A 7500-nucleotide genomic window follows, 5' to 3' on the forward strand; every position below is an offset into this window, starting at 1 on the left:
AACAGAACGGTGTTGGCAGTATAAAAATATCTACAGCACCTTTTATTCCCAGGTGGTCTCCAATCCAAGTACTAAACAGGCCCAACACTGCTTAGCTTCCAAGATCAGATGAGATTGGGCGTATCCAGTGTGGTGTGGCTGTAGATGAGCTTTATGGTTTCTGTTAGAACTTTTCTACTTCTAACTACTGGTTCATAAATGAATACATTTTAAAATGGAATGCATCAACAGAACGGTGTTGGCAGTATAAAATTATCTACAGCACCTTGTATTCCCAGGTGGTCTCCCATCTAAGTACTAACCAGGCCCAACACTGCTTAGCTTCCAAGATCAGATGAGATTGGGCATATCCAGTGTGGTGTGGCTGTAGAAGAGCTTTATGGTTTCTGTTAGTACTTTTCTACTTCTAACTACTGGTTCATAAATGAATACGTTTGAAAATGTAATGCATCAACAGAACGGTGTTGGTAGTATAAAAATATCTACAGCACCTTGTATTCCCAGGTGGTCTCCCATCCAAGTACTAAACAGGCCCAACACTGCTTAGCTTCCAAGACCAGATGAGATTGGGCGTATCCAGTGTGGTGTGGCTGTAGATGAGCTTTGTTGTTTCTGTTAGAACTTTTCTACTTCTAACTACTGGTTCATAAATGAATACGTTTTAAAATGGAATGCATCAACAGAACGGTGTTGGCAGTATAAAATTATCTACAGCACCTTGTATTCCCAGGTGGTCTCCCATCCAAGTACTAACCATGCCCAACACTGCTTAGCTTCCAAGATCAGATGAGATTGGGCGTATCCAGTGTGGTGTGGCTGTAGATGAGCTTTATGGATTCTGTTAGAACTTTTCTACTTCTAACTACTGGTTCATAAATGAATACGTTTGAAAATGGAATGCATCAACAGAACGGTGTTGGCAGTATAAAAATATCTACAGCACCTTGTATTCCCAGGTGGTCTCCCATCCAAGTACTAACCAGGCCCAACACTGCTTAGCTTCCAAGATCAGATGAGATTGGGCGTATCCAATGTGGTGTGGCTGTAGATGAGCTTTGTGGTTTCTGTTAGAACTTTTCTACTTATAACTACTGGTTCATAAATGAATACGTTTGAAAATGGAATGCATCAACAGAACGGTGTTGGCAGTATAAAAATATCTACAGCACCTTGTATTCCCAGGTGGTCTCCCATCCAAGTACTAACCAGGCCCAACACTGCTTAGCTTCCAAGATTAGATGAGATTGTGCATATCCAGTGTGGTGTGGCTGTAGATGAGCTTTGTGGTTTCTGTTAGAACTTTTCTACTTCTAACTACTGGTTCATAAATGAATACGTTTGAAAATGGAATGCATCAACAGAACGGTGTTGGTAGTATAAAAATATCTACAGCACCTTGTATTCCCAGGTGGTCTCCCATCCAAGTACTAACCAGGCTCAACACTGCTTAGCTTCCAAGATCAGATGAGATTGGGCGTATCCAGTGTGCTGTGGCTGTAGATGAGCTTTGTGGTTTCTGTTAGAACTTTTCTACTTCTAACTACTGGTTCATAAATGAATACGTTTGAAAATGGAATGCATCAACAGAACGGTGTTGGCAGTATAAAAATATCTACAGCACCTTGTATTCCCAGGTGGTCTCCCATCCAAGTACTAACCAGGCCCAACACTGCTTAGCTTCCAAGATCAGATGAGATTGGGCGTATCCAGCGTGGTGGGGCTGTAGATGAGCTTTGTGGTTTCTGTTAGAACTTTTCTACTTCTAACTACTGGTTCATAAATGAATACGTTTGAAAATGGAATGCATCAACAGAACGGTGTTGGCAGTATAAAAATATCTACAGCACCTTGTATTCCCAGGTGGTCTCCCATCCAAGTACTAACCAGGCCCAACACTGCTTAGCTTCCAAGATCAGATGAGATTGGGCGTATCCAGTGTGGTGTGGCTGTAGATGAGCTTTGTGGTTTCTGTTAGAACTTTTCTACTTCTAACTACTGGTTCATAAATGAATACGTTTGAAAATGGAATGCGTCAACAGAATGGTGTTGGCAGTATAAAAATATCTACAGCACCTTGTATTTCCAGGTGGTCTCCCATCCAAATACTAACCAGGCCCAACACTGCTTAGCTTCCAAGATCAGATGAGATTGGGCATATCCAGTGTGGTGTGGCTGTAGATGAGCTTTGTGGTTTCTGTTTGAACTTTTCTACTTCTAACTACTGGTTCATAAATGAATACGTTTGAAAATGGAATGCATCAACAGAACGGTGTTGGCAGTATAAAAATATCTACAGCACCTTGCATTCCCAGGTGGTCTCCCATCCAAGTACTAACCAGGCCCAACACTGCTTAGCTTACAAGATCAGATGAGATTGGGCGTATCCAGTGTAGTGTGGCTGTAAATGAGCTTTGTGGTTTCTGTTAGAACTTTTCTACTTCTAACTACTGGTTCATAAATTAATACGTTTGAAAATGGAATGCATCAACAGAACGGTGTTGGCAGTATAAAAATATCTACAGCACCTTGTATTCCCAGGTGGTCTCCCATCCAAGTACTAACCAGGCCCAACACTGCTTAGCTTCCAAGATCAGATGAGATTGGGCGTATCCAGTGTGGTGTTGCTGTAGATGAACTTTCTGGTTTCTGTTAGAACTTTTCTACTTCTAACTACTGGTTCATAAATGAATACATTTTAAAATGGAATGCATCAACAGAACGGTGTTGGCAGTATAAAATTATCTACAGCACCTTGTATTCCCAGGTGGTCTCCCATCTAAGTACTAACCAGGCCCAACACTGCTTAGCTTCCAAGATCAGATGAGATTGGGCATATCCAGTGTGGTGTGGCTGTAGAAGAGCTTTATGGTTTCTGTTAGTACTTTTCTACTTCTAACTACTGGTTCATAAATGAATACGTTTGAAAATGTAATGCATCAACAGAACGGTGTTGGTAGTATAAAAATATCTACAGCACCTTGTATTCCCAGGTGGTCTCCCATCCAAGTACTAAACAGGCCCAACACTGCTTAGCTTCCAAGACCAGATGAGATTGGGCGTATCCAGTGTGGTGTGGCTGTAGATGAGCTTTGTTGTTTCTGTTAGAACTTTTCTACTTCTAACTACTGGTTCATAAATCAATACGTTTTAAAATGGAATGCATCAACAGAACGGTGTTGGCAGTATAAAATTATCTACAGCACCTTGTATTCCCAGGTGGTCTCCCATCCAAGTACTAACCATGCCCAACACTGCTTAGCTTCCAAGATCAGATGAGATTGGGCGTATCCAGTGTGGTGTGGCTGTAGATGAGCTATGTGGTTTCTGTTAGAACTTTTCTACTTCTAACTACTGGTTCATAAATGAATACGTTTGAAAATGGAATGCATCAACAGAACGGTGTTGGCAGTATAAAAATATCTACAGCACCTTGTATTCCCAGGTGGTCTCCCATCCAAGTACTAACCAGGCCCAACACTGCTTAGCTTCCAAGATCAGATGAGATTGGGCGTATCCAATGTGGTGTGGCTGTAGATGAGCTTTGTGGTTTCTGTTAGAACTTTTCTACTTATAACTACTGGTTCATAAATGAATACGTTTGAAAATGGAATGCATCAACAGAACGGTGTTGGCAGTATAAAAATATCTACAGCACCTTGTGTTCCCAGGTGGTCTCCCATCCAAGTACTAACCAGGCCCAACACTGCTTAGCTTCCAAGATTAGATGAGATTGTGCATATCCAGTGTGGTGTGGCTGTAGATGAGCTTTGTGGTTTCTGTTAGAACTTTTCTACTTCTAACTACTGGTTCATAAATGAATACGTTTGAAAATGGAATGCATCAACAGAACGGTGTTGGCAGTATAAAAATATCTACAGCACCTTTTATTCCCAGGTGGTCTCCCATCCAAGTACTAACCAGGCCCAACACTGCTTAGCTTCCAAGATCAGATGAGATTGGGCGTATCCAGTGTGGTGTGGCTGTAGATGAGCTTTGTGGTTTCTGTTTGAACTTTTCTACTTCTAACTACTGGTTCATAAAAGAATACATTTGAAAATGGAATGCATCAACAGAACGGTGTTGGCAGTATAAAAATATCTACAGCACCTTGTATTCCCAGGTGGTCTCCCATCCAAGTACTAACCAGGCCCAACACTGCTTAGCTTCCAAGATCAGATGAGATTGGGCGTATCCAGTGTGGTGTGGCTGTAGATGAGCTTTGTGGTTTCTGTTAGAACTTTTCTACTTCTAACTACTGGTTCATAAATGAATACGTTTGAAAATGGAATGCATCAACAGAACGGTGTTGGCAGTATAAAAATATCTACAGCACCTTGTATTCCCAGGTGGTCTCCCATCCAAGTACTAACCAGGCCCAACACTGCTTAGCTTCCAAGATCAGATGAGATTGGGCGTATCCAGTGTGGTGTGGCTGTAGATGAGCTTTGTGGTTTCTGTTAGAACTTTTCTACTTCTAACTACTGGTTCATAAATGAATAAGTTTGAAAATGGAATGCATCAACAGAACGGTGTTGGCAGTATAAAAATATCTACAGCACCTTTTATTCCCAGGTGGTCTCCAATCCAAGTACTAAACAGGCCCAACACTGCTTAGCTTCCAAGATCAGATGAGATTGGGCGTATCCAGTGTGGTGTGGCTGTAGATGAGCTTTATGGTTTCTGTTTGAACTTTTCTACTTCTAACTACTGGTTCATAAATGAATACATTTGAAAATTGAATGCATCAACAGAACGGTGTTGGCAGTATAAAAATATCTACAGCACCTTGTATTCCCAGGTGGTCTCCCATCCAAGTACTAACCAGGCCCAACACTGCTTAGCTTCCAAGATCAGAGGAGATTGGGCGTATCCAGTGTGGTGTGGCTGTAGATGAGCTTTATGGTTTCTGTTAGAACTTTTCTACTTCTAACTACTGGTTCATAAACGAATACGTTTGAAAATGGAATGCATCAACAGAACGGTGTTGGTAGTATAAAAATATCTACAGCACCTTGTATTCCCAGGTGGTCTCCCATCCAAGTACTAACCAGGCTCAACACTGCTTAGCTTCACAAGATCAGATGAGATTGGGCGTATCCAGTGTGCTGTGGCTGTAGATGAGCTTTGTGGTTTCTGTTAGAACTTTTCTACTTCTAACTACTGGTTCATAAATGAATACGTTTGAAAATGGAATGCATCAACAGAACGGTGTTGGCAGTATAAAAATATCTACAGCACCTTGTATTCCCAGGTGGTCTCCCATCCAAGTACTAACCAGGCCCAACACTGCTTAGCTTCCAAGATCAGATGAGATTGGGCGTATCCAGTGTGGTGTGGCTGTAGATGAGCTTTGTGGTTTCTGTTAGAACTTTTCTACTTCTAACTACTGGTTCATAAATGAATACGTTTGAAAATGGAATGCGTCAACAGAACGGTGTTGGCAGTATAAAAATATCTACAGCACCTTGTATTTCCAGGTGGTCTCCCATCCAAATACTAACCAGGCCCAACACTGCATAGCTTCCAAGATCAGATGAGATTGGGCATATCCAGTGTGGTGTGGCTGTAGATGAGCTTTGTGGTTTCTGTTTGAACTTTTCTACTTCTAACTACTGGTTCATAAATGAATACGTTTGAAAATGGAATGCATCAACAGAACGGTGTTGGCAGTATAAAAATATCTACAGCACCTTGCATTCCCAGGTGGTCTCCCATCCAAGTACTAACCAGGCCCAACACTGCTTAGCTTCCAAGATCAGATGAGATTGGGCGTATCCAGTGTGGTGTGGCTGTAGATGAGCTTTGTGGTTTCTGTTAGAACTTTTCTACTTCTAACTACTGGTTCATAAATGAATACGTTTGAAAATGGAATGCATCAACAGAACGGTGTTGGCAGGATAAAAATATCTACAGCACTTTGTATTCCCAGGTGGTCTCCCATCCAAGTACTAACCAGGCCCAACACTGCTTAGCTTCCAAGATCAGATGAGATTGGGCGTATCCAGTGTGGTGTGGCTGTAGATGAGCTTTGTGGTTTCTGTTAGAACTTTTCTACTTCTAACTACTAGTTCATAAATGAATACGTTTGAAAATGGAATGCATCAACAGAACGGTGTTGGCAGTATAAAATTATCTACAGCACCTTGTATTCCCAGTTGGTCTCCAATCCAAGTACTAACCAGGCCCAACACTGCTTAGCTTCCAAGATCAGATGAGATTGGGCGTATCCAGTGTGGTGTGGCTGTATATGAGCTTTGTGGTTTCTGTTAGAACTTTTCTACTTCTAACTACTGGTTCATAAATGAATACGTTTGAAAATGGAATGCATCAACAGAACGGTGTTGGCAGTATAAAAATATCTACAGCACCTTGTATTCCCAGGTGGTCTCCCATCCAAGTACTAACCAGGCCCAACACTGCTTAGCTTCCAAGATCAGATGAGATTGGGCGTATCCAGTGTGGTGTGGCTGTAGATGAGCTTTGTGGTTTCTGTTAGAACTTTTCTACTTCTAACTACTGGTTCATAAATGAATACGTTTGAAAATGGAATGCATCAACAGAACGGTGTTGGCAGTATAAAAATATCTACAGCATCTTGTATTCCCAGGTGGTCTCCCATCCAAGTACTAACCAGGCCCAACACTGCTTAGCTTCCAAGATCAGATTAGATTGGGCGTATCCAGTGTGTTGTTGCTGTAGATGAATTTTCTGGTTTCTGTTAGAACTTTTCTACTTCTAACTACTGGTTCATAAATGAATACGTTTGAAAATGGAATGCATCAACAGAACGGTGTTGGCAGTATAAAAATATCTACAACACCTTGTATTTCCAGGTGGTCTCCCATCCAAATACTAACCAGGCCCAACACTGCTTAGCTTCCAAGATCAGATGAGATTGGGCGTATCCAGTGTGGTGTGGCTGTAGATGAGCTTTGTGGTTTCTGTTAGAACTTTTCTACTTCTAACTACTGGTTCATAAATGAATACGTTTGAAAATGGAATGCATCAACAGAACGGTGTTGGCAGGATAAAAATATCTACAGCATCTTGTATTCCCAGGTGGTCTCCCATCCAAGTACTAACCAGGCCCAACACTGCTTAGCTTCCAAGATCAGATGTGATTGGGCGTATCCAGTGTGGTGTGGCTGTAGATGAGCTTTGTGGTTTCTGTTAGAACTTTTCTACTTCTAACTACTGGTTCATAAATGAATACGTTTGAAAATGGAATGCATCAACAGAACGGTGTTGGCAGTATAAAAATATCTGCAGCACCTTGTATTCCCAGGTGGTCTCCCATCCAAGTACTAACCAGGCCCAACTCTGCTTAGCTTCCAAGATCAGATGAGATTGGGTGTATCCAGTGTGGTGTGGCTGTAGATGAGTTTTGTGGTTTCTGTTAGAACTTTTCTACTTCTAACTACTGGTTCATAAATGAATACGTTTGAAAATGGAATGCATCAACAGAACGGTGTTGGCAGTATAAAAATATCTACAGCACCT

General features: G+C 41.6%; 26 non-coding genes and 8 pseudogenes across 26 annotated transcripts; all 34 read right to left on the reverse strand.

The window, feature by feature from the left end:
• Positions 1 to 27: 27 nt before the first annotated feature.
• Positions 28 to 146, reverse strand: LOC135069203 (5S ribosomal RNA). Its single transcript, XR_010255391.1, has one exon. It is a non-coding gene; the product is annotated as a 5S ribosomal RNA (ribosomal RNA).
• Positions 147 to 253: 107 nt separating this feature from the next.
• LOC135067130 (5S ribosomal RNA) lies at positions 254 to 372 on the reverse strand. The gene has a single exon (XR_010253354.1). It is a non-coding gene; the product is annotated as a 5S ribosomal RNA (ribosomal RNA).
• Positions 373 to 479: 107 nt separating this feature from the next.
• On the reverse strand, positions 480 to 598 carry LOC135062840 (5S ribosomal RNA). The gene has a single exon (XR_010249181.1). It is a non-coding gene; the product is annotated as a 5S ribosomal RNA (ribosomal RNA).
• Positions 599 to 705: 107 nt separating this feature from the next.
• Positions 706 to 824, reverse strand: LOC135065197 (5S ribosomal RNA). Its single transcript, XR_010251483.1, has one exon. It is a non-coding gene; the product is annotated as a 5S ribosomal RNA (ribosomal RNA).
• A 107-nt stretch (positions 825 to 931) lies between these two features.
• On the reverse strand, positions 932 to 1050 carry LOC134902255 (5S ribosomal RNA). The gene has a single exon (XR_010175723.1). It is a non-coding gene; the product is annotated as a 5S ribosomal RNA (ribosomal RNA).
• Positions 1051 to 1157: 107 nt separating this feature from the next.
• On the reverse strand, positions 1158 to 1276 carry LOC134890217 (5S ribosomal RNA; annotated as a pseudogene).
• Positions 1277 to 1383: 107 nt separating this feature from the next.
• Positions 1384 to 1502, reverse strand: LOC135067575 (5S ribosomal RNA). Its single transcript, XR_010253787.1, has one exon. It is a non-coding gene; the product is annotated as a 5S ribosomal RNA (ribosomal RNA).
• A 107-nt stretch (positions 1503 to 1609) lies between these two features.
• On the reverse strand, positions 1610 to 1728 carry LOC135066178 (5S ribosomal RNA). The gene has a single exon (XR_010252433.1). It is a non-coding gene; the product is annotated as a 5S ribosomal RNA (ribosomal RNA).
• A 107-nt stretch (positions 1729 to 1835) lies between these two features.
• On the reverse strand, positions 1836 to 1954 carry LOC134892477 (5S ribosomal RNA). The gene has a single exon (XR_010171571.1). It is a non-coding gene; the product is annotated as a 5S ribosomal RNA (ribosomal RNA).
• Positions 1955 to 2061: 107 nt separating this feature from the next.
• Positions 2062 to 2180, reverse strand: LOC135063585 (5S ribosomal RNA). The gene has a single exon (XR_010249912.1). It is a non-coding gene; the product is annotated as a 5S ribosomal RNA (ribosomal RNA).
• Positions 2181 to 2287: 107 nt separating this feature from the next.
• LOC134889199 (5S ribosomal RNA) lies at positions 2288 to 2406 on the reverse strand (annotated as a pseudogene).
• A 107-nt stretch (positions 2407 to 2513) lies between these two features.
• On the reverse strand, positions 2514 to 2632 carry LOC135059898 (5S ribosomal RNA). Its single transcript, XR_010246295.1, has one exon. It is a non-coding gene; the product is annotated as a 5S ribosomal RNA (ribosomal RNA).
• Positions 2633 to 2739: 107 nt separating this feature from the next.
• Positions 2740 to 2858, reverse strand: LOC135067131 (5S ribosomal RNA). The gene has a single exon (XR_010253355.1). It is a non-coding gene; the product is annotated as a 5S ribosomal RNA (ribosomal RNA).
• A 107-nt stretch (positions 2859 to 2965) lies between these two features.
• LOC135062841 (5S ribosomal RNA) lies at positions 2966 to 3084 on the reverse strand. The gene has a single exon (XR_010249182.1). It is a non-coding gene; the product is annotated as a 5S ribosomal RNA (ribosomal RNA).
• A 107-nt stretch (positions 3085 to 3191) lies between these two features.
• On the reverse strand, positions 3192 to 3310 carry LOC135065198 (5S ribosomal RNA). Its single transcript, XR_010251484.1, has one exon. It is a non-coding gene; the product is annotated as a 5S ribosomal RNA (ribosomal RNA).
• A 107-nt stretch (positions 3311 to 3417) lies between these two features.
• On the reverse strand, positions 3418 to 3536 carry LOC134902256 (5S ribosomal RNA). Its single transcript, XR_010175724.1, has one exon. It is a non-coding gene; the product is annotated as a 5S ribosomal RNA (ribosomal RNA).
• Positions 3537 to 3643: 107 nt separating this feature from the next.
• On the reverse strand, positions 3644 to 3762 carry LOC134890799 (5S ribosomal RNA; annotated as a pseudogene).
• A 107-nt stretch (positions 3763 to 3869) lies between these two features.
• LOC135061128 (5S ribosomal RNA) lies at positions 3870 to 3988 on the reverse strand. Its single transcript, XR_010247519.1, has one exon. It is a non-coding gene; the product is annotated as a 5S ribosomal RNA (ribosomal RNA).
• A 107-nt stretch (positions 3989 to 4095) lies between these two features.
• On the reverse strand, positions 4096 to 4214 carry LOC134892489 (5S ribosomal RNA). Its single transcript, XR_010171573.1, has one exon. It is a non-coding gene; the product is annotated as a 5S ribosomal RNA (ribosomal RNA).
• Positions 4215 to 4321: 107 nt separating this feature from the next.
• On the reverse strand, positions 4322 to 4440 carry LOC134892501 (5S ribosomal RNA). Its single transcript, XR_010171574.1, has one exon. It is a non-coding gene; the product is annotated as a 5S ribosomal RNA (ribosomal RNA).
• A 107-nt stretch (positions 4441 to 4547) lies between these two features.
• Positions 4548 to 4666, reverse strand: LOC135069204 (5S ribosomal RNA). The gene has a single exon (XR_010255392.1). It is a non-coding gene; the product is annotated as a 5S ribosomal RNA (ribosomal RNA).
• Positions 4667 to 4773: 107 nt separating this feature from the next.
• Positions 4774 to 4892, reverse strand: LOC135062696 (5S ribosomal RNA). Its single transcript, XR_010249043.1, has one exon. It is a non-coding gene; the product is annotated as a 5S ribosomal RNA (ribosomal RNA).
• A 107-nt stretch (positions 4893 to 4999) lies between these two features.
• On the reverse strand, positions 5000 to 5119 carry LOC134890944 (5S ribosomal RNA; annotated as a pseudogene).
• A 107-nt stretch (positions 5120 to 5226) lies between these two features.
• Positions 5227 to 5345, reverse strand: LOC134892512 (5S ribosomal RNA). The gene has a single exon (XR_010171575.1). It is a non-coding gene; the product is annotated as a 5S ribosomal RNA (ribosomal RNA).
• A 107-nt stretch (positions 5346 to 5452) lies between these two features.
• LOC134886962 (5S ribosomal RNA) lies at positions 5453 to 5571 on the reverse strand (annotated as a pseudogene).
• Positions 5572 to 5678: 107 nt separating this feature from the next.
• On the reverse strand, positions 5679 to 5797 carry LOC134901879 (5S ribosomal RNA). Its single transcript, XR_010175355.1, has one exon. It is a non-coding gene; the product is annotated as a 5S ribosomal RNA (ribosomal RNA).
• A 107-nt stretch (positions 5798 to 5904) lies between these two features.
• LOC135065026 (5S ribosomal RNA) lies at positions 5905 to 6023 on the reverse strand. Its single transcript, XR_010251318.1, has one exon. It is a non-coding gene; the product is annotated as a 5S ribosomal RNA (ribosomal RNA).
• Positions 6024 to 6130: 107 nt separating this feature from the next.
• Positions 6131 to 6249, reverse strand: LOC134890629 (5S ribosomal RNA; annotated as a pseudogene).
• Positions 6250 to 6356: 107 nt separating this feature from the next.
• LOC134892524 (5S ribosomal RNA) lies at positions 6357 to 6475 on the reverse strand. The gene has a single exon (XR_010171576.1). It is a non-coding gene; the product is annotated as a 5S ribosomal RNA (ribosomal RNA).
• Positions 6476 to 6582: 107 nt separating this feature from the next.
• Positions 6583 to 6701, reverse strand: LOC134894569 (5S ribosomal RNA; annotated as a pseudogene).
• A 107-nt stretch (positions 6702 to 6808) lies between these two features.
• LOC135063749 (5S ribosomal RNA) lies at positions 6809 to 6927 on the reverse strand. Its single transcript, XR_010250072.1, has one exon. It is a non-coding gene; the product is annotated as a 5S ribosomal RNA (ribosomal RNA).
• A 107-nt stretch (positions 6928 to 7034) lies between these two features.
• Positions 7035 to 7153, reverse strand: LOC135067906 (5S ribosomal RNA). The gene has a single exon (XR_010254112.1). It is a non-coding gene; the product is annotated as a 5S ribosomal RNA (ribosomal RNA).
• Positions 7154 to 7260: 107 nt separating this feature from the next.
• LOC135066460 (5S ribosomal RNA) lies at positions 7261 to 7379 on the reverse strand. Its single transcript, XR_010252707.1, has one exon. It is a non-coding gene; the product is annotated as a 5S ribosomal RNA (ribosomal RNA).
• Positions 7380 to 7486: 107 nt separating this feature from the next.
• LOC134890471 (5S ribosomal RNA) overlaps positions 7487 to 7500 on the reverse strand; it is a 119-nt pseudogene continuing 105 nt past the window's right edge.

The sequence above is a fragment of the Pseudophryne corroboree genome, chromosome 3 (assembly GCF_028390025.1).
Source record: "Pseudophryne corroboree isolate aPseCor3 chromosome 3, aPseCor3.hap2, whole genome shotgun sequence".
Classification (NCBI taxonomy): Eukaryota; Metazoa; Chordata; class Amphibia; order Anura; family Myobatrachidae; genus Pseudophryne; species Pseudophryne corroboree.